This window comes from Callospermophilus lateralis, chromosome 15 (genome assembly GCF_048772815.1).
Source record: "Callospermophilus lateralis isolate mCalLat2 chromosome 15, mCalLat2.hap1, whole genome shotgun sequence".
NCBI lineage: Eukaryota > Metazoa > Chordata > Mammalia > Rodentia > Sciuridae > Callospermophilus > Callospermophilus lateralis.
In genome coordinates this window covers 62,257,350-62,277,245 of record NC_135319.1, presented here as the reverse complement: position 1 = coordinate 62,277,245, position 19,896 = coordinate 62,257,350, and the positions used below count along the sequence as shown (strand labels likewise).

The 19,896-nt window shown below is 35.3% G+C and overlaps 1 protein-coding gene and 1 pseudogene across 1 annotated transcript in view; one reads left to right on the top strand and one right to left on the bottom strand.

Moving 5' to 3' along the window:
- LOC143381657 (cytochrome P450 2C19-like) overlaps nucleotides 1-5,028 on the bottom strand; it is a 49,206-nt pseudogene extending 44,178 nt beyond the window's left edge.
- The window catches only part of LOC143381653 (cytochrome P450 2C19-like), a 162,103-nt gene that overhangs the window by 54,220 nt on the left and 87,987 nt on the right, over nucleotides 1-19,896 (top strand). The gene's annotated exons all lie outside the window — the stretch shown is intronic.

The following is a 19,896-nucleotide window of genomic DNA, read 5'->3' as shown; positions in this document are numbered from 1 at the left end:
ATATTGCATTGTGTGTATATATACTACATTTTCTTTATCCATTCATCTGTTGTAGGGTACGTAGGCTGGTTCCATAGATTGGCTATTGTGAATTGAGCTGCTATAAACATTGATGTGGCTGGATTACCATACTATGCTGATTTTAAATCCTTTGAGTCTAAACCAAGGATTAGGATAAATGGTGATTCCATTGTAGTTTTCTGAGGAATTTTCACTCTGATTTCCAGAGTGGTAGCACCAATTTGCATTCCCATTAGCAATGTATAAGTTTACCTTTTTCCCACATCCTTTTCAACATTTACTATTACTTTATTTCTCGGTAATTGCCATTCTGAATGAAGTGAGATGGAGTCTCAGTGTAGTTTAAATTTGAATTTCTCTAATTTCTAGAGATGTTGAAAATTATTTTTATATATTTGTTGACGATTGTATTTCTTCTTCTGTGAAATGCCTGTTCAGTTCCTTTGCCCATTTATTGATTGGGTTATTTGTTTGGTGGTTTTTTTTTAGTTTTTTGGTGTTAATTTTTTTATGTTGTTTATATATAGAATGTCCTTCTTTATTGATGTTGAATAAAAACTCATTTTTTGGAATACAGATGCTTATTTTATTAGTTATACATAATATAAAGCTTCTTTTGATGTTTATACAAATATTGAATACAATTTGCTCTAACTCATTCTCTACTACTTCTCCTTTCCTTTCCTCCTCCTGCCTCTGTTCCCTTCTCCCTACTATATTAATCTTTCTTCTTCTTATTTGCATTTTTAAAAATTATTGCTTTGTGCATATACATGAAGGTAAGATTCACTGTAGTATATTCATACATGTACATAGGTAAGACTGGTCAGAGGCATTCCACCATTTTTTGTTTTCCCCTCCCTTCTCCTTTCCCCTCAATCACCTTCCTCCATTCCACTGATCTCTTTTCTATTTTCATGAAATGCCTCATTTTCATTTCTCCCCCTTATTTTGGTCTAGCTTCTGCATATCACAAAAAACATTTGAACTTTGTGTTCATGAGTGTGGCTTATTTCACTTAGCATGAGGGTCTCCAGTTACACCCATTTACCAGTGAATGCCATAATTTTATTCTTCTTTACGGCTGAGAAATACTCCATTGTACATAGATATAAAATGTTCTTTATCCAGTCATTGATTGACAGGCATCTAAGTTGTTTCCATATCTTAGCTATTGTGAATTTTTCTGCTATAACCATGGAAATGCATGTATTGAAGAATGGTATAGCTCAGTCATATGGTGGTTCTATATCTAGTCTTTGGAGGAGTCTCTGCACTGATCTCCCTAATGGTTGTACTAATTTACAATTCCACCAACTGTGGAAAAGTGTTCCTTTTTCTCCACATCTGCTAAAACTTCCTTTATACTGCCCCAGATAGTTTGGTATGTTTGGTATGTCACTTGATTCTGAGAATTTTTTAAAAATTTCTCCCTGATTTCTTCTCTATACATTCCTCATGGGTACATTTTTTAATGATTAATTCAGACTTGATTATCCTTTGATTATTTTTCTCATTTAATTTATCCTTATGCTGCTTTTCATTTTGATTTTCATTTCTTTTCATTTTGATTTTCATTTCTTCTACTTGAAATATTTCATAGAGTATATTTTGTAGTGTAGCCTTCATGGTCATGAATTCTTTGTACTTATCGTGGAAGGTTTTATTATATCTTTCATTGTGAAAGACAATTTAGCTAGATCTAGTAATCTAGGTTGGTACCTGTTTTTTCTCAGAGACTAATTATTATCATGCCCTCCTGGTTTTAGAGTCTGGGTTGAGAAATTAGTTGAAATCTGAATTGGTTTACCTCTAAGTGTTAATTGCTGCTTTTCTCTTGCAGCTTTTAAAATTCTATCTTTATTAGATGTATTATGCATTTTTATTATAATGTGTCTTGGAGAAAATCTCCTTTGTTCCTGCCTATTTGGAGTTATTCACACCTCTTGTATTTGGATTTTCATATTCTTTCTAATATTTGGAAATTTTTTATATTATTTCATTGAAAAGATTGCATTCCCCTTTAGTTTATATTTCAGTCTTCATCTGTCCCAAATATTCTTAAATCAAGTCTCTTCATATCATCCCAGATTTCTTGAATATTCTGGTCATGGTCCCTTCACAGGTATTCTTTATTGTCATCTTTATTTTCAGAATTATACACTTTGTCCTCAAGTCCTGAGAATCTATCTTCAAAGTGGTCTAATCTATTCTGTGATGCTTTCCATTAAATTTTTAATTTGATTTATTGAGTCTTTTTATTTTCAGAATTTCTATTTGGTTCTTTTTCAGAATCTCCCTTTGTTGAAATTATTATTCATATCCTGCATTCTTTCTTGAATTTCATTCCTTAGATCTTCATTAAACATTTTAACTATGAACTTTCTAAATTCCCTAAAAAATATCATTGCTAGGACAAGATTAAGGAATATCTTCCCTGTGTTTTTCTCTAATGGATTTATGATTTCAGGTCTTCCATTTATCTTGAATCTATTTTGAACTGATTTTTTTTTCTGTGTGTGTAGTGTTAAAAACGAATCTAATTTATTTTGGACATATATGTGGATGTATAGTTTTCCAAAGGCTACTCATTGAAGATTGGTCTGTCCTTTCACCATTGTATATCCCTGCTCCTTTTGTGAAAAATTAAACAACTGTATGTGGGTAGGTTTATTTCTGGGCTCTTCATGAGGTCCATGCATCTATGTGTCTGCATTATGCCTAAACTCTCATTTTTGCTTACTCTAGGTTTGTACATAGTTTGATGCCTCCAGTTTTCTTTATGTACAAGATTGCATTGGTTATTTAGAATATTTTGAATTCTAATCAAATTTTCAAAATTTCCATGAAAAATATCATTGAATTGTTCATAAGAGATTGCATTAAGTCTATACATCATCTTAGTTATAACAATAATAAGTATTTCAATTCATAATCATAGATTAGTTTTCCATGTATTTCTGTCTTCTACAACTTCTTTCATTGATTTTTTTCATATTTCAGGATACAGATTTTTCACCTTGTTGGTTAAATTTATTACTAAGTATTTTATTTTTCTCATGCTGTTGTAAATAAAATATTTTATTGATGCTTCATCAGTTTGTTGTTGAAAACGCCACTGAATTTTCTACATTATTTTGTATCCTGAATCTTTAGAATTCATTTAGTAGTACTAATGGTTTGCAGTTGAAGTTTAGAATTTTCCATGCATAGATTGCTTCCAATGGAAACAAACTATTCCACTTCTTCCTTTTTTATTTGTATGGTTCTTAGTTCTTCTTCTTGCTTAATTGGTCTGGCTTGGACTTCAGTGCTACATTGAATTAAACTGGCAGATGGGCATTTTGTGCTTTTCCTAATTTCTGAGGAAAACCATTCATCTTTCCCCATGGAATATGTATTAGCTATTGGTTTGTCATACATGCTGATTTTTTTTTGTGTTGTGGCCAATATCATGTCATTTTTTAAAAGTTTTGTCATAAACAAATTTGAAATTTGTCAAATGCTTTTCCTTTAACTATTGAAATTGTCCTGTGATTCTTATCCTTCATTCTGTCAACATGATATATCACATTTACTAATTTGTGTGTGTTGAAACATCCTCATATCTCTGAGATGAATCCTGCTTAATCATGGTGGATGATACTTTTAATGTGCTGGGGGATAGAAAGATGTAGATGCAGGTAAAATAAACCTGTTCTTGAGTAGTTGTTTTTGAGTTTTTACACCATGGTGCTACTGTGATGAACTCCTGAGACTCATTGAGCTTTTTTCATTTGTGGATAATTCTCTATATAGTCATTCTAGAGTAAAAGGAATGAAGGCTGGGATATCCTATTTCACCATCTCACTGAGAGTCTATCACATGACTGTTTCTTGACAAACTTAGGCATAGTTTGCTTCCTGAAAGAAGTTTCTTTTTAGTAATTATTACTTTATTATTGTACATTTATATTTCTTTCATGGAGCATAATAGTTTGTTTGGTTCAATCAGATGAACAAAACGTCCTCCCTTAATTTTTTTATTATTATCAATCTTATTAGAATGTTACAGTTGTACATAGTAGTTTGGTTTATGTTGACAAAAATTATCCATACATGAACTTTGATATATTCAATTTCAGTCATCTTTGTCCTCCCTTTCCCCCCCCCCCGCTCCCTCTCCTACTCAGCTTCCTCTACTTATTTATGTATTATTTTATTGATATCTTCTAAATATGCATAAAGATAGAATACCCTTTAGATATTTATATGTGAACATACTATGATTTTGTTACATTTATTCCACAGAGGGCTCCTTCCTCCCTCTGGATAGCCTTCTTCTCCACAGATCTTCTCTATATCTTTGTGATAGATGATTTCCCCCACCTTCTTTGCTCTAGCTGACATATGTGAAAAAGAAAATCAACCTTTGATTTTCTGAGCATGGCTCATTTCACCTAGCATGATGTAGAGAAACTTCCTTTTGATGGATATGAAAAATACCTATAAGTCATGTATCAGATAACATCTTGAATAATGCTTTAAATGCAAAACACTTTCAATATTATTAACTAAACAAAATCACAACAAATGACCATAACACAATAAAGAACAGGGGCACTTCAGATCTTTACCATTCATTTACTGAGTTAAATGAATCCCTTATCCCAATGCACTATTTCATTTAACTATTTCTAAAAATGGTGAACATACAAAAGCAATGGAAAAATAAAGTTCACAGAGAGTTTTTGCAAAGCAATAATCAGTAATTTTCATCCATGAATATCTTTAGTAAAAATTTAGGATTAATTTACTTACCCCTTTGGAAGCCACTGGAGGAGCATGGGGCATACTTACGTTGCTTAAAGATTTGCTGATGTTTTTAGCATCTATCTGAAGGATATTTCCAAGAATTGGGAGAGGAGTGGGGCCTGGTGGGAGCTTCCCACTTCTAGGGCTCCGTCTCCATAGTGAAAGGAGAAGCAGGCAAGAGAGACTGAGTACCAGGACCATAACTGGATCCATTGTAACCTTCTCTTCTCACTGAGACCACCACTGTGAGCTTGAAATCAATGTAAAGCTTTTATAGTGCTCCCTCATAATTCAGAATATGTCCTATTTACATATAAAGGGCTGAGTCAGTCAACTAAAAAAATTCTAATCCCTTATGAGTTTACACTGGTCCCCTGATAAAGTTACAAATAAATTGTTGCTTACTTTTGCTCTGTTTTCCAAACCTCTATCTTTGATCCTTCTGGGATAGAGCAGAAGGATGGACAATTTACAAGGACACAAATAAATAAGGACACAACCTCTGGTTATAACAATGTGCAGCTAGGATTAAGGAAAAAAAAGACACATTTGATTGAAAACATTGCTCAACATTCTGGGTGCTTGGACTGATGACCAGTTGGAAGTTCATGACTTTAGGGGGAAATCAACACATCTTTGACTACTATATAACTGTGTTAATGCACTATTCCAAAATCCCAAATTAAACTCCTGGTCTTTTTGAAGTAAAGACAAAGGATTTATTCTGGCCAGGGCCAAGGGAGCAGAAAGCAGACAGTTCTGCAGCCCAAGACACTGAAGGCTGGTGGGGAGCAGCTTAAAAACAGAAAACAGAAACACACACACACACACACACACACACATACACACAAAGAAGCAGGGCAGGAGAGGCAAGTACAATCACAAGACATACTTCATAAAGTGGAAAGCACAAGTTATATATTTTTTTTTCAGAATTTGCACCTTTTTATGCATACTTAGGAAGCAATCATGAGTCAGCTCCATAGTTCAAAGAGAGTGCAAGTGGGTGGAGGTGGAGATATCAACTTCTATGCAAGTGGGCTCATGAGGAAAAGGGGCCCAAGTTCACACTATCAGACGTCTGAACAACATGGGGTCAGCCTGGCCTAATTTTTAGATCAGCCCATAACAACAGTATTTAAATTGTGATACTTCATTAAACAATAGGATAGTTTGTGTTTGAAAATAAAGTCTTTTAAATATTTTAACAAATTGAACTAACATCACAACTGCCTAAACATAAAGTAACTATATAATTTATATATTTTGGAAGACCAAACATATGTCAGTAGTTAACTAAGTAATTAGACATAGCATTTACCATTTACCCCACTCTCACCCATTAAAACAAAATGTAAGGAGCAGAGGACAGAGATTGTTATTTTTTATTTGTCAAAGGGGTTCAAGGAGATTCTAGGAGAACAAGGAAACACACACAACTCACAGAGGATAGAACTGAAATTTAAATGAGCTCTCCTTAGCCCAGCATGGTACAGTGTGGCTTCTGCCATAGTTGCTTGAAACATCACTCTAGAAAAGTGGAGCAAATGCCCTAAATTGAATGTGATTTATGACTGTCTTCATAAATCAACAAGATTTCACCAAGTCATTACCTAATGTTGTGCTCCAAAGATAATTGGGTCAGAGATTCCATGAAAAGGAAGAGAAGTAGATAGGGCTTTGCCTTCCTCCATTACTACATAGGTGAAACATTCTCAGCAGAACTGAGGAAGATCCAATCTCAGAGAACTGAAGGGCAGAACTTGAGAAATAGTGTATCCTCTGTCCTCCAGTCACTCCCAGATGGAACCACTTCTGTTGCTGTTCAATGTGTCCTTGCCAATATGACTTCTGAGGAAGAAAACATGAAACAAATCCCATTCATAAAACCTACAATAAAATGATAAACTATCGAGGAATAAATCTAACCAAGGAAGTGAAACATCTTTACATCTTCACAAAACATTAATGAAAGAAATTGAAGAAAATGCACAAAGAAAGAGAGAAAAATAGAAATACCTCTCATACTCATGTATTGGAATAATATGTATTATTAAAAGGGCTATGAAACTCAAAGAAATTTAAGGATTCAATGCAATCACCATGAAAATCCCAGTGGATTTTTTTTACACAACTGGAAATAACAGCCTTAAAATTTGAATAAAAGCATAAAAGACCCTAAATAGCTAATAACATCTTGAACAAAAGGAACAAAGCTAGAGGCATCCTAATTCCTAATGTCTAGACACACTACAGAGTGTTAGTAAGCAAAGCAGCATGAAACTTAAAAAAAAAAAAAAGGAAAAAGGAAAAATAGACAATGGAAAGAATAGAGATCCCAGAAATAAATTCAAAATGTGTCAAAGTCATTAAAGGAAGATCTGATGCTCTAAAACTGCTGGAAGAATATACAAGAGAAATTCCACAAGACACTGACAGAAACAATATTTTTTGTATACTACCCCAAAGCATGGGAAACAGAAGCAAAAATGCACAAATGCATTACATCAAACTAAAATTATTATACATCAAAGTGAGCAATCAACAAATTGAAGAGACAACATATAGGATGGGATAAAATATTTGCCATATATTCATTTGATAAAAGATTAATATCCCAAATATATGAAAAACTCAAAAAAATATAACTAAAAACAAGTGATCCAAGTGAAGAATGAACAAATTATCTTAATGGACAATTCTCAAATATGCCCAACACATACAAAAAAATGGTCAGTATCATTAGCCATCAGGGAAATGAAAATTAAAAACTATAATATGATGTGAAATCCCTCCAGTTATAATAACTAACATTAAAAAACAAAAAGCAAACAAATCAATAGCAACAACAGTAATAAAAGCTCAAAAACCATAAAAATGAATTTTTGATAGAATATGGAGAAAAGGGAAGTCTCATGCATTATTGGGAGAAATGTAAATTACTATAGCCAATATAAAGACGGTTTGGAGGTTTCTAAAAAATTATAGGTCTACCATATAATCCCAAGTGGTGTAGTCAGCTTTTCTGTTACTATGACCAAAATACCACACAACAACTTAGAAGAGGAAAAGTTTATTTTGCCTCACAGTATCAGATATTTCAGTCCAGACAGCCAATTCCATTGTTCTGGGCTCAAGGACAGGCAGAACATCATGGAGGGATGGTTCTGGCAGAGGGAAGCTGCTTGCCTCATGACAGCAAGTAATCAGAGAGAAAGAGAGAGGAAGGGGTCACCCCCAGTGACCACCTCCTCTAGTCACACACCACCTGCCTTCAGTTGCCACCCAGTCCATTCAAACTAGGATGCACTGAGTAGGATACTGCTCTCACAAACCAATCATTTCATATTCCTGCATTAAAACAAGAGTACTCTCTCTAAGGGGTGAATAGACAAAAAAGAAAAGAAAATAATTGCTAGCTGGCATCCTCTTCCATAGTTTCAATTAACTGCATTGGAATAATTCTTTCATTTTTTATTTAAGAATTTTTTGCTTGTTTTTTGCTTTATGTGCTACTTAGTTTGTGTCTGTATGTGTTATCTATACAGATTTTATCCTTTTTATTTTTATGGCTTTTTAATTATCATTTTGTTATTTTGCACTGTTTTATTTTTTGAGGGTTAGTAGATTTTTTTGTCATATTTTTTTTCTTGTTACTCTTTCTCCCACTTTATCTCTCTAGAAACCAGATTCCCTTTTTCTTTTATTTTTTTTCCTTCCTTATGGCCTTACTTGTTATTTGTTGTTTTCTTTCTTTTCACCTTTTGAATATTTAAAACTTTCTTTTGTCTTCATAACCCATTTTCTTTTTTCTTAACTATTATACTTTTAAAATCTTTTGAACAAATTTATTATATAATCTCCACCCCCACCATACATGTTGCACTTATTAGTACTCTGGACACCATAATTGACACCTGGTGTTTACTATGATGCTATATCTGGATTACTATTTTTTCGCATTGCTGTTTCGCATTGATCCCGGTATTCTCGTTTGCATTTGTGTTATTTGTGTCATAGATGCATGGTATGCATTTATTTTTCTAAAAAATCTGAATATTGTTTTGTTACTCTTGCTTATTTCCTTCTTTTCTCTGTGGTGCTGGAAATCTAATGTGACTCTAGAAGTTCACAGAGCTGACACTCTACTGCTGAGTTAATACCCAATCAGCTAAAAGAGAGCGCACTTTGTTCTACCTAGAACTTAACTCCACTCAAATATCAGCAAAATTTCAACAAAAAGAAATAGGAAATGATTATACATTGTGAAGACTAAAAAGAACAAGTTTTTAAAAATCAAAAAATGGACAGGTCCCAAGTAGAAAAGACTAGGGTGAGCCTAAGGTCCTACTAATGGACATTTACTCTCAAAGCAACAACAGAAATAACAGAAGAATCATGGACACCACACCCACAAGGGACCTCAACTTAGATTGCTCCCACACCCTTTTGGAACATCCAGAGTTTTGAAGTCTAGAAGAGCAATCACAGAGGATATTCTACATATACCTTTATGTGTACAGTACAATTGCCCAGCCTACCAGAAGGACCATACACTCTTGTGAAAACTGCAGAGAAGGAAATCCTCAAGCTCTGACCAAATATATGTTTTATTAAAGTAAACTAATCATCACCAAAGAACTTCCACATCTAGTCCATAGCTGGGGTGGGGACTGAGTCTCCTTCCTTGTACTGCCCCGCCCAACATGGTTACTTCCCCCCACACACAAACTCTCAGGCCATGATTCCCTCTGCCCAGCCCCTGCCCATCTCTCCTTTACCAGCTCCCCTGTGATTTCACTCCAGTGCTGAATGGAGACCTTGGGTACCAGCCGGGCTCCCAACAGCAACCTCAGCCCCTGGAAGCAGAGAAAACGGAGCAGGAGAGAGGAGATCCAAGCCAATGTATGTCAGAGAGAAAAGGAGGAGGGAGATGGGGAGCAAGCAAGGGAGGCTGAAAGAGGGACATAATCATTGATTTTTGAAATAAACATTGAGTTAATCATTGCAGCATCCACTGATCAAAATGGGGATCAGAAGGATTTGATTTTTTGAACTTTAGAATTTTTAACTACAAAAATCTAGATAAACTCTTTATCCAGGACACAGAAAATCAATAATTTGTTGTGTCACTTACAGAGCTCTCGATTCTAAACCAACAAGTTCGGCTCTGAATCTGATAGAACCATACTCTCTTGTTTGGGACAAAATAAACTTAGATGCTCAATTAGCTCATTCACTTTACTCCCTACGAGATTGTTGTGGGATTCTCACACAGGAGACAGGGTGGCATTCAGCAGAAAGCAGTGTTCATTAGTGCCAGCATTGACCTAGTGACTTCATATCCAAAGGCTGATCCCTGAAAGGAGTTGCCTTCATGTATCTCTTGATACTTCCTCTTTGACTTGCCAGCTCTTTTTCTCCCACATACGATAATACACATTCTGATCGTGCATTCTATGTCTACAGTAGAGTGTTGCAACAGTGTTACAACGTTGTGGAATGTAGAGATTCATACTGATAGTGCCTTGTTATTTTTCCTTTGTTCTGAGAAAGTCCCTGCCACAAGATGAGCATCTCTACTATCTTCCTTTAACCCCGCAGGCAATAGCCTGACCCTTTCTCTCTTTATAGAAACAAAGAATAACCCAGCACACCAAAAAAGCACTATGGATAAGGGCATTATAGCAATAAATTTTCACATCAAAAAATATTGATGTTCCTAATAAATAACGTAATGGAGCATGTCAATAATCTGGTGACATAAAAGCAAATTAAACAAAATTAATAGGAGGAAACCAGTGAGAAAGAACCCAAAGAAATGAGCAAAATAGAGATTAAAAATACAAAATATCAGTGAAACAAAGTTTTTATGATAACATTACATACCAACATTTAGTTAGGCTTAAACAAAGAAAGAACACACACAAAATAAAATCAATTATAAAAAGAAGACATTACAACTGATATCAGAGAAATGTAAAATACTATTGAAAGGTACTTCAAAAACTATGAAACAAAAGGTAACTCCTAGAGAAAATGGATAAAGTTCTGAAGACAGAAAACCAAGCAAAATTGAAGTATGAAGACATTAAAAAAAAGCACACCAATAACAAGATGTGAATTTTAATCAATAATAAAACTTCTCTCAAGAAATAAAATGCTGGGATTGGATGGAGCTAATGCTGAAATCTATCAAACGTTTATAGAAAAATTAACAAAAATTCTTCTCATGCACAACTGGTCAACTGATGCTCAAAGAAAGTACTAACAACATACATGGGGAAAAGAACATTCTCTTTAATATACTTTTTAATAAGCTATAAAAACTATATATTCACATGCAAAAGATATAAACTTGATCCCCATCTCTCATTCTGTACAAAATAAACTCAAAATGGGTCAAAGATACAAATATAAGTCCTGAAGCTGAAACTATTAGAAGGAAACATAGCAGAAACTCGTCAAGACATTAGTAGAAGCAATGTTTAGGCTATTTTGTTGGGGGGACAGTTGTTTGTTTGGATGGCTGGGTTTTGTTTTCTGTTTGTTTATTTGGTTTTTGGTTTTGGATATGGCTTCCAAAGCACAGGAAAGAAAAGCAAAAGGATTACATCAAATTAAAATCCTTCTGCACACTGAAGTAAACAATAAATAGAATCAAGAGACAACATACAGGATTGGAGGATGTACTTACCCATTCAGAGGAAATTCCAAAGAATTTTTAACAATTAATGAATAAAAGGATCAATAATATAAAGAAAGTCTAAGGAATGAAATGGAGAAAAAATAAAGTAAGTGAAAGAGCATTTCAATAAGAGAGATTATGAAAAAGATTAATAGAGAAAGCCTAAAAATGAAATATTAAATAAATCAAATAAAAATTCAGCTAAAAGTCTCATCAGTAAATTAGATCACATAGAAGATAGAATTTCAAGAATTGAAGACACAATGTATGAACTCAAAAACTCACCAATAAAAAAAAATTTTTTTCAAGGATCCATGATTAGCAGCAGTGCTTTCCTGAGATCATCCAGGCCTGGAAGTCCTCCCATGTGTTCTGGGGGCAAACAGCTGAGCCTGCATCCATGACTTGCTGACCAGCAGCCCATCTTTGGGATTGCAGGGTGAGCCCTTGGCTCTGGGGACATTCATTTCCGTTAGAATATCCAGCCACCAGGAAGAACTCTACAAAGGGCCAAGTCAGTCTCACCATCTGGAAAGTGTACAAGGATCCCAAGACACTGCATGCCCTCTCCCTTTCTGAGGGTAGACTGGGTGCTCTTCCTCACACATTCCTTCCTCCCTTCCCCTCCTTTCTTAATCTGCTTCTCTCCCTCTTGGTCTGAGCCCTGTTGCTGAGAGTGCCCTCACTGAGCTGGCTTTGGTCTTTCTGTTTCATCAGCTAGACAAGGTGAGCCTTCTGTCCAGGCCTGCTTTGCTGTGAGCTGGGATGTTTTATTCCTCCATTAAAAATAATCATATATATATATATATATATATATATATATATATATATATATATATATATATATTAGATTTACACGGACACAATATCTTTATTTTGTTTATTTATTTTTATGTGGTGCTGAGGGTCAAACCCAGAGCCTCACATGTGAGAGGCAAGTGCTCTGTCACTGAGCCACAATCCAGCACCATAGTCCTCTGTTTTTTAATTCTCCCTGTTTGTCTATTCTAGGTGAGCTTGTTTTCTTTTTTATTTATTTTATGCCACTCTTAATAACTGTCCTATAAAACTGATTTGAACACTTCGAAAAAAAAAAAAAAAAAAAAGGATACATGATTAGAATTTAAAGAAATCTGGGACAGCATTAAGAGACAAAGTTCGAGAAGCATTGGGATGGAAGAGGGAATTGAGATTTAAAAAAGAAAGGCATAAATAACCTTTTCAGTAAAATGTTTCAGAGAAATTTCTACACTTTGGGAATGAAAAGGACTCCAGAAACAGGAAACATTCAGAACTCCAAATAAACAAGATCAAAAAGAACCTCTCCGTGACAAATTATAATTAAACACCTAACCTGGAGAACAAAGAACTTTAAAATCCTAAGAAGCTAAACATCATGTTACATTTAGAGGTAAGACAGAATTACTTCTGATTTCTCAAGACAAACTATAAAAGAAGGAATTGAAAGGATAATTTCTAGGTCTTGAAGAGAAGAATTGTCAATCACGATTGCTATGTCAGTCAAAGCTATCTTTCAGAATTAAAGAGGAAATAAAAATTATTCTAAGATGAGCAGATCATAAAAGAAATAGTGACTAACTACTAAGCCAGCCCTGCACAAAATAATTCAAGAAATACTGCACACAGAAGAAATTTTAAACAAAACTTCAGAACCAGCAAATTCACTATCTCACTAGAGGAGTAGCCAAGCAAATGAGAAACGAGAGAAAATCAAACATTAGACATTAATTAAAATGGCAGAAATTAATAAACTTTCCTCTATAATAACATGGAATGTAAATGCCCTCAACTCTCCAATTAGAGACTGGAAGGATGGATTAAAACACAGGACCCAATTATATGCTGTTTTCATGAGACTAATGTCGTAGGCAAAAAAGTGCATAGACTGAAAGTGAGTGATGTTCAAAGATATTCCATGGAAATGTAGACCTAAAGTAAGCATCAGTAGCTACTTACATATCTGACAATGCTTACTTCAAGTCAAAATCAATCAGAAGAGACAAAGAAGGTCAATTCAATAAAAATAACCCAAAGGGGCTTTACCACTGAGCAATACCCCTGCCAATTATTATTATTATTATTATTATTATTATTATTATTATTATTATTATTAGAGACAGGGTCTCACTAAGTTAACGTAGGGCCTCATTAGAAGTGCTGAGGCTGGCCTTGAACTTGAGTTCCTCCTGCCTCAGCCTTCTCAGTCACTGAGATTACAGGCATGCACCATGGTGCTTGATGCATAGGTGATTTTTTAAATGTCATTTTCTACAGCATATTTGACTCCTTGAGATGTTGGCCTGATAACTGATTTATCACATCTGCAATGTGCTAAAAAGTGGTTCAATAAAATAACCATGAGCTCCAAAGAAGGGTTTTTCTTCTCTAGAGTTGGCTCCTTTCAGTAGGTTCTGGAATCCACCTCACATTGCTTCAGTGAGAACTTAATGCTCATAAAATTTCTTCTCAATATGTATGTTCCCCTTGTTATACAGTTTCTCAACTAGATCTTATCTAGTTAAACTTACCATCCAAATCTTTCCTCTGGGTTAAAATTCTCAAACAGCATGTCTGGTTTTAATATGGAAATTTGCCAAGCAAGCCCCCCATAATTTGACTACATTCTTTCCCTCTGTACTAAAATGACTCTCTATAGAACTCCTCTGATACAAACTCTAGTCAAATTAACATTCTTCACTTTCCAATTTTATGTGTTCTATTTATTCTAAAATGTTGCCTCTACATTGACTTCTAGGCCTAGCCTAACTGATTTTCTTCCTTCATTTCTGAGAATATGGCCAGATGGATGACCTTGATTTTATCAGACTCGTCTGCACTTTCATCACCCTGATGCTCATCAAGCTCAAAACTGAAGACATGAAAACTTCCATCTATTTCTTGTACTCTGTTATCATCCCACAGGTCATTCTATAGGATTTGAAGAAATTTCCCTAACAGTTATCTAATTCCATTCTTCCAGTTCACATTTCTTTCTCCTGAAAACACAGCTTTGCATGACAACACATAGCTTATAGCTTACTTGAAAATACCACTCTCCATTCCTTTTCTGTTCAAGTTCACTTTAGTTATACTCAACTAAGACTTTCCTTTTTTCCATTCACCTAATCTCTTTGTTATTACATACTTTTGAGACTCTGCAAAGACCATTTGACCCACCTGAAAATCCCTACCCTATCCCTCACTGAATATATGTCAAGACCTACTCAAACCTCAGAACATGCAGGAAGCCCTTCTTGGTCAACTATTTCCTTCTCATCCTCCCAAACACTGAGTACAAGTTATCTTTTCAATCTCCATTTTATGGCTCCAATTTATATTTTGGAACTTTTTAATAATTGGTTCTTTTGGCAAGGGGATACTGGGGATTGAACTCAGGCACACTTGACCACTGAGCCACATCCCCAGCCCTATTTTGTATTTTATTTAGAGAGAGCATCTCACTGAGTTGCTTAACACCTGGCTTTTGCTGAGGCTGGTTTTGAACTTGTGATTCTCCTGCCTCAGCCTCCCAAGCTGCTGGGATTACAAGCATGAGCCACTGTTCGGGCACTTGGTTCCTTTTCACCTGAAGTGTGTCTTCTACCTATCTTCAGGTAGATTATTAGCACCTACAGAAGAGGATTCGTGTATTCTAGTTATTTAACAATTAAAATTCAAATTCAATTCTTCTATGATGATTCGTGCAGATCTATAAAGACAAGATATATAATAATCTATAACTAGCACTAATAATCAGAAAATTGTGGTTCATTAACCACAAAATGTACAAGCAATCAGAAAACTTAGCTGTGGTTCATATTCTACCTCTTCCATTTTAATCAGGAAACAGTCAGTAAAGTCCCTAGGATTGTTAATATCCAGAGATTCTTGGTGTTCCTTTATTTTCTCCAGAAAATACTGTTTCAAGTCAGCAATATTCTTTTTTTATCATACGATTTATTTTTATTTTTTTTAGTCATACATGACAGCAGAATGTATTTTGACATATAATACATGCATGGAATGTACATACATCAATCATAATGTCTATTCTATTCTGCTGCCCTTCCTATCCCCCCTACTCCTCCCCTCCTCTCCCATCCTATCTCTCTATCCAATCTAATGTGACACACTTTTTTTTCCTTTTTCTAATCACAGCATCATATATGTATTCTGTATAACAATGAGGTTCTCTTTCCATCTTCCATGCAACTCCCCTTTTTCCTCTTTTTCCCTCCCACCTCTCTTCCCTATTTAATGATAGTCTTCTTCTCATGCTCTTCCACCCTATCCCATTTTGAGTCATCCCCCTTATATCAGAGAAGACATTCGGCATTTGTTTTTTAGGGATTGGCTAACTTCACTTAGCATAATCTGCTATAATGCCATCCATTTGCCTGAAAATGCCATGATCTTGTTATTTTTTAGTGCTGAGTAATATTCCATTGTGTATAAATGCCACATTTTTTTAAACCATTCATCTATTGAAGGGCATCTAGGTTGGTTTCACATTCTAGCTATTGTGAATTGTGCTGCTATAAACATTGATGTGGCTGTGTCCCTGTAGTATGCTCTTTTAGGTCTTTTGGGTATAGTCCAAGAAGGGGAATAGCTGGGTCAAATGGTGGTTCCATTCCCAGCTTTCCAAGGAATCTCCATACTGATTTCCAAATTGGCTGCACCAATTTGCAATCCCACCAGCAATGTATGAGTGTACCCCCCCATCCTTGACAGCACTTATTGTTGTTTGACTTCATAATGGCTGCCATTCTTATTGGAGTGAGATGGTATCTTAGGGTAGTTTTAATTTGCATTTCTCTGATTGTTAGAGATGGTGAGCATTTTTTCATGTATTTGTTGATTGATTGTGTATCCTCTTCTGGGAAGTTTCTATTCAAGTCCTTGGCCCATTTGTTGATTAGGTTATTTGCTTTTTTGTTGTTTAACTTTTTGAGTTCTTTGTATACTCTAGAGATTAGAGCTCAATCTGATGTTTGAGGGGTAAAAATTTGTTCGCAGGATATAGGCTCCCTAATCACCTCACATATTATTTCTCTTGCTGAGAAAAAACTTTTTAATTTGAATTTATCCCATTTGTTGATTCTTGGTTTTAACTCTTGTGCTATAGGTGTCTTATTAAGAAATTTGGGGCCTGCCCCCATGTGATGAAGATTAGGACCAACTTTATCTTCTATTAGATGCAGAGTCTCTGGTCTGATTCCTAGCTCCTTGATCCATTTTGAGTTGACTTTTGTGCATGGTGAGAGAAAGGGATTTAATTTCATTTTGTTGCATATGGATTTCCAGTTCTCCCAGCACCATTTGTTGAAGATGCTATCCTTTTTCCATTGCATGGTTTTAGCACCTTTGTCTAATATAAGGTAGTTGTAATTTTGTGGATTTGCCTCTGTGTCCTCTATTCTGTACCATTGGTCTACCAGCCTGTTTTGCTGCCAGTACCATGCTGTTTTGTTACTATTGCTCTATAGTATAGTTTAAAATCTGGAATCGTGATACCACCAATATCACTCTTCCTGCTTAGAATGACTTTAGCTATTCTGGGTCTCTTATTTTTCCAGGTGAATTTCATGATTGCTTTTTCTATTTCTGCAAGGAATGTCATTGGGATTTTGATTGGAATTGCATTGAATCTGTAAAGTGCTTTTGGTAATATGGCCATCTTAATAAAATTAATTCTACCAATCCATGAGCAAGGTAAATCTTTCCATCTTCTAAGGTCTTCTTCTATTTCTTTCTTCAGGGTTCTGTAGTTTTCATTGTATAGATCTTTCACCTCTTTTGTTAGGTTGATTCCCAGGTTTTTTTTTTTTTTTTTTGAGAATATTGTGAATGGAGTAGTTGTTCTCATTTCCATTTCAGAGAATTTGTCACTGATACTCAGGAATGCCTTTGATTTAGTGGTATTGATTTTATATCCTGCCACTTTGCTGAATTCATTTACTAGTTCTAGAAGTTTCTTGGTTGAACTTTTTGGGTCTGCTAGGTATAGGATCATGTCATTGGCAAATAGTGCTAATTTAAGTTCTTCTTTTCCTATATTTATGCCTTTAATTTCTTTCATCTGTCTAACTGCTCTGGCTAGTGTTTCAAGAAGTATGTTGAATAGAAGTGGTGAGAGAGGGCATCCCTGTCTTGTTCCAGATTTTAAAGGGAATGCCTTCAATTTTTCTCCATTTAGAATGATGCTGGCCTGAGGCTTAGTGTATATAGCTTTTACCATGTTGAGGTAATTTCCTGTTATCCCTAATTTTCCTAGAGTTTTGAACATAAAAGGATGCTATATTTTGTCGACTGCTTTTTCAGCATCTATTGAGATGATCATATGGTTCTTATCTTTAAATCTATTGATGTAGTGAATTACATTTATTGATTTCCGTATATTGAACCAGCATTGCATCCCAGGGATGAATCCCACTTGGTCATGGTGCACGATCTTTTTGATATGTTTTTGTATCCAATTTGCCAGAATTTTGTTGAGAATTTTTGCATCTATATTCATTAGGGATATTGGTCTGAAGTTTTCTTTCTTTGAAGTGTCTTTATCTGGTTTTGGAATCAGGGTGATGTTGGCCTCATAGAATGAATTAGGAAGTACTCCCTCTTTTTCTATCTTCTGAAATAGATTGAAGAGTATTGGTATTAGTTCTTCTTTAACGTTCTTGTAAAACTCTGCTGTATATCTGTCTGGTCCTGGGCTTTTCTTGATTGGTAGTCTTTTGATGGCTTCTTCTATTTCCTCACTTGATATGGGTCTGTTTAGGTTTTTTATATCATCCTGACTCAATCTGGGTAGCTCATATGCCTTAAGAAATTTATCAATGCCTTCACTATGCTCTATTTAATTAGAGTATAGGGTTTCAAAATAATTTCTAATTATCTTCTGTATTTCTGAAGTGTCTGTTGTGATGTTGCCTTTTTCATCCCGTAAGCTAGTAATTTGGGTTCTCTCTCTTTTTCTCTTTGTTAGCATGGCTAGTGGTCTATCAATCTTATTTATTTTTTCAAAGAACCAACTTTTAGTTTTGTCAATTTTTTGATTGTTTCTTTTGTTTTGATGCCGCACTCTGGCTGGGCACAATTGAGGAGCCACTTGTCAAAAGAAACGAACTTTATTTTTAGAACACACACACCGCACCACACAGCTCTTCAGGAAAACCCTCAGAGCCCAACTGCCACCACCGGCTTCCCACAAGCCCTCCACCTCCCCCACTCCTCCTGCTCTTGAGGCCGATTGGCTGGGTCACGTGGGCGGAGCCAAAAAAAGTCCCCCAATGAGGAGCTCTGTGGTCTGAAAGGGCAGGGAAACAACCTAATGAGCATCACCTCAGAGGGGCCAATCAGTTGGCAGCTGGAAGTTTGCTGGCAGCTGGGAGTTTGCTGGCAGCTGGAAGTTTGCTGGGGCCCCTTTGGCTGTGACTCTCAACATTTCAATTTCATTGATTTCAGCTCTGATTTTAATTATTTCTGGCCTTCTACTGTATTTGCTGCTGATTTGTTCTTCTTTTTCTAAGGCTTCGAAGTGTAGTGTGAGGTCATTTATTTGTTGGATTTTCCTTCTTTTAAGGAATGAACTCCATGAAATGAATTTTCCTCTGACTACTGCTTTAATAGTGTCCCAGAGATTTCAATATGTTGTGTCTGAGTTTTCATTTACCTCTAAGAATTTTTTAATTTCCTCTTTGATGTCTTCTGTAACCCTTTGTTCATTCAGTAGCATATTGTTTAATCTCGATGTGATGTAGGATTTTTTTCTTTCTTATTTTATTATTGATTTCCAATTTCATTCCATTATGATCAGATAAAATGCATGGTAGTATCTCTACTCCTTTGTATTTGCTAAGATTTGCCCTGTGACATAATATATGGTCTATTTTTGAGAAGGATCCATGTGCTGCTGAGAAGAAAGTGTATCCGCTTGATGTTGGGTGGTATATTCTGTATATGTCAATTAAGTCTAAGTTATTAATTGTATTATTGAGCTCTGTGGTTTCTTTATTCAACTTTTGTTTGGACGATCTGTCCAGTGGTGAGAGAGGTGTGTTAAAATCTCCCATGATTATTGTGTTGTGGTCTATTTGACTCTTGAACTTGAGAAGAGTTGTTTGATGAACGTAGCTTGCACCATTGTTTGGGGCATATATATTAATGATCGTTAAGTCTTGTTGGTGTATGGTTCCCTTGAGCAGTATGTAGTGTCCTTGTTTATCCCTTTTGATTAACTTTGGCTTGAAGTCTATTTTATTTGATACAAGTATGGACGCCCCTGCTTGCTTCTGAGATCCATATGAGTGGTATGATTTTTCCCAACCTTTCACCTTCAGTCTGTGTATGTCTTTTCCTATCAGATGAGT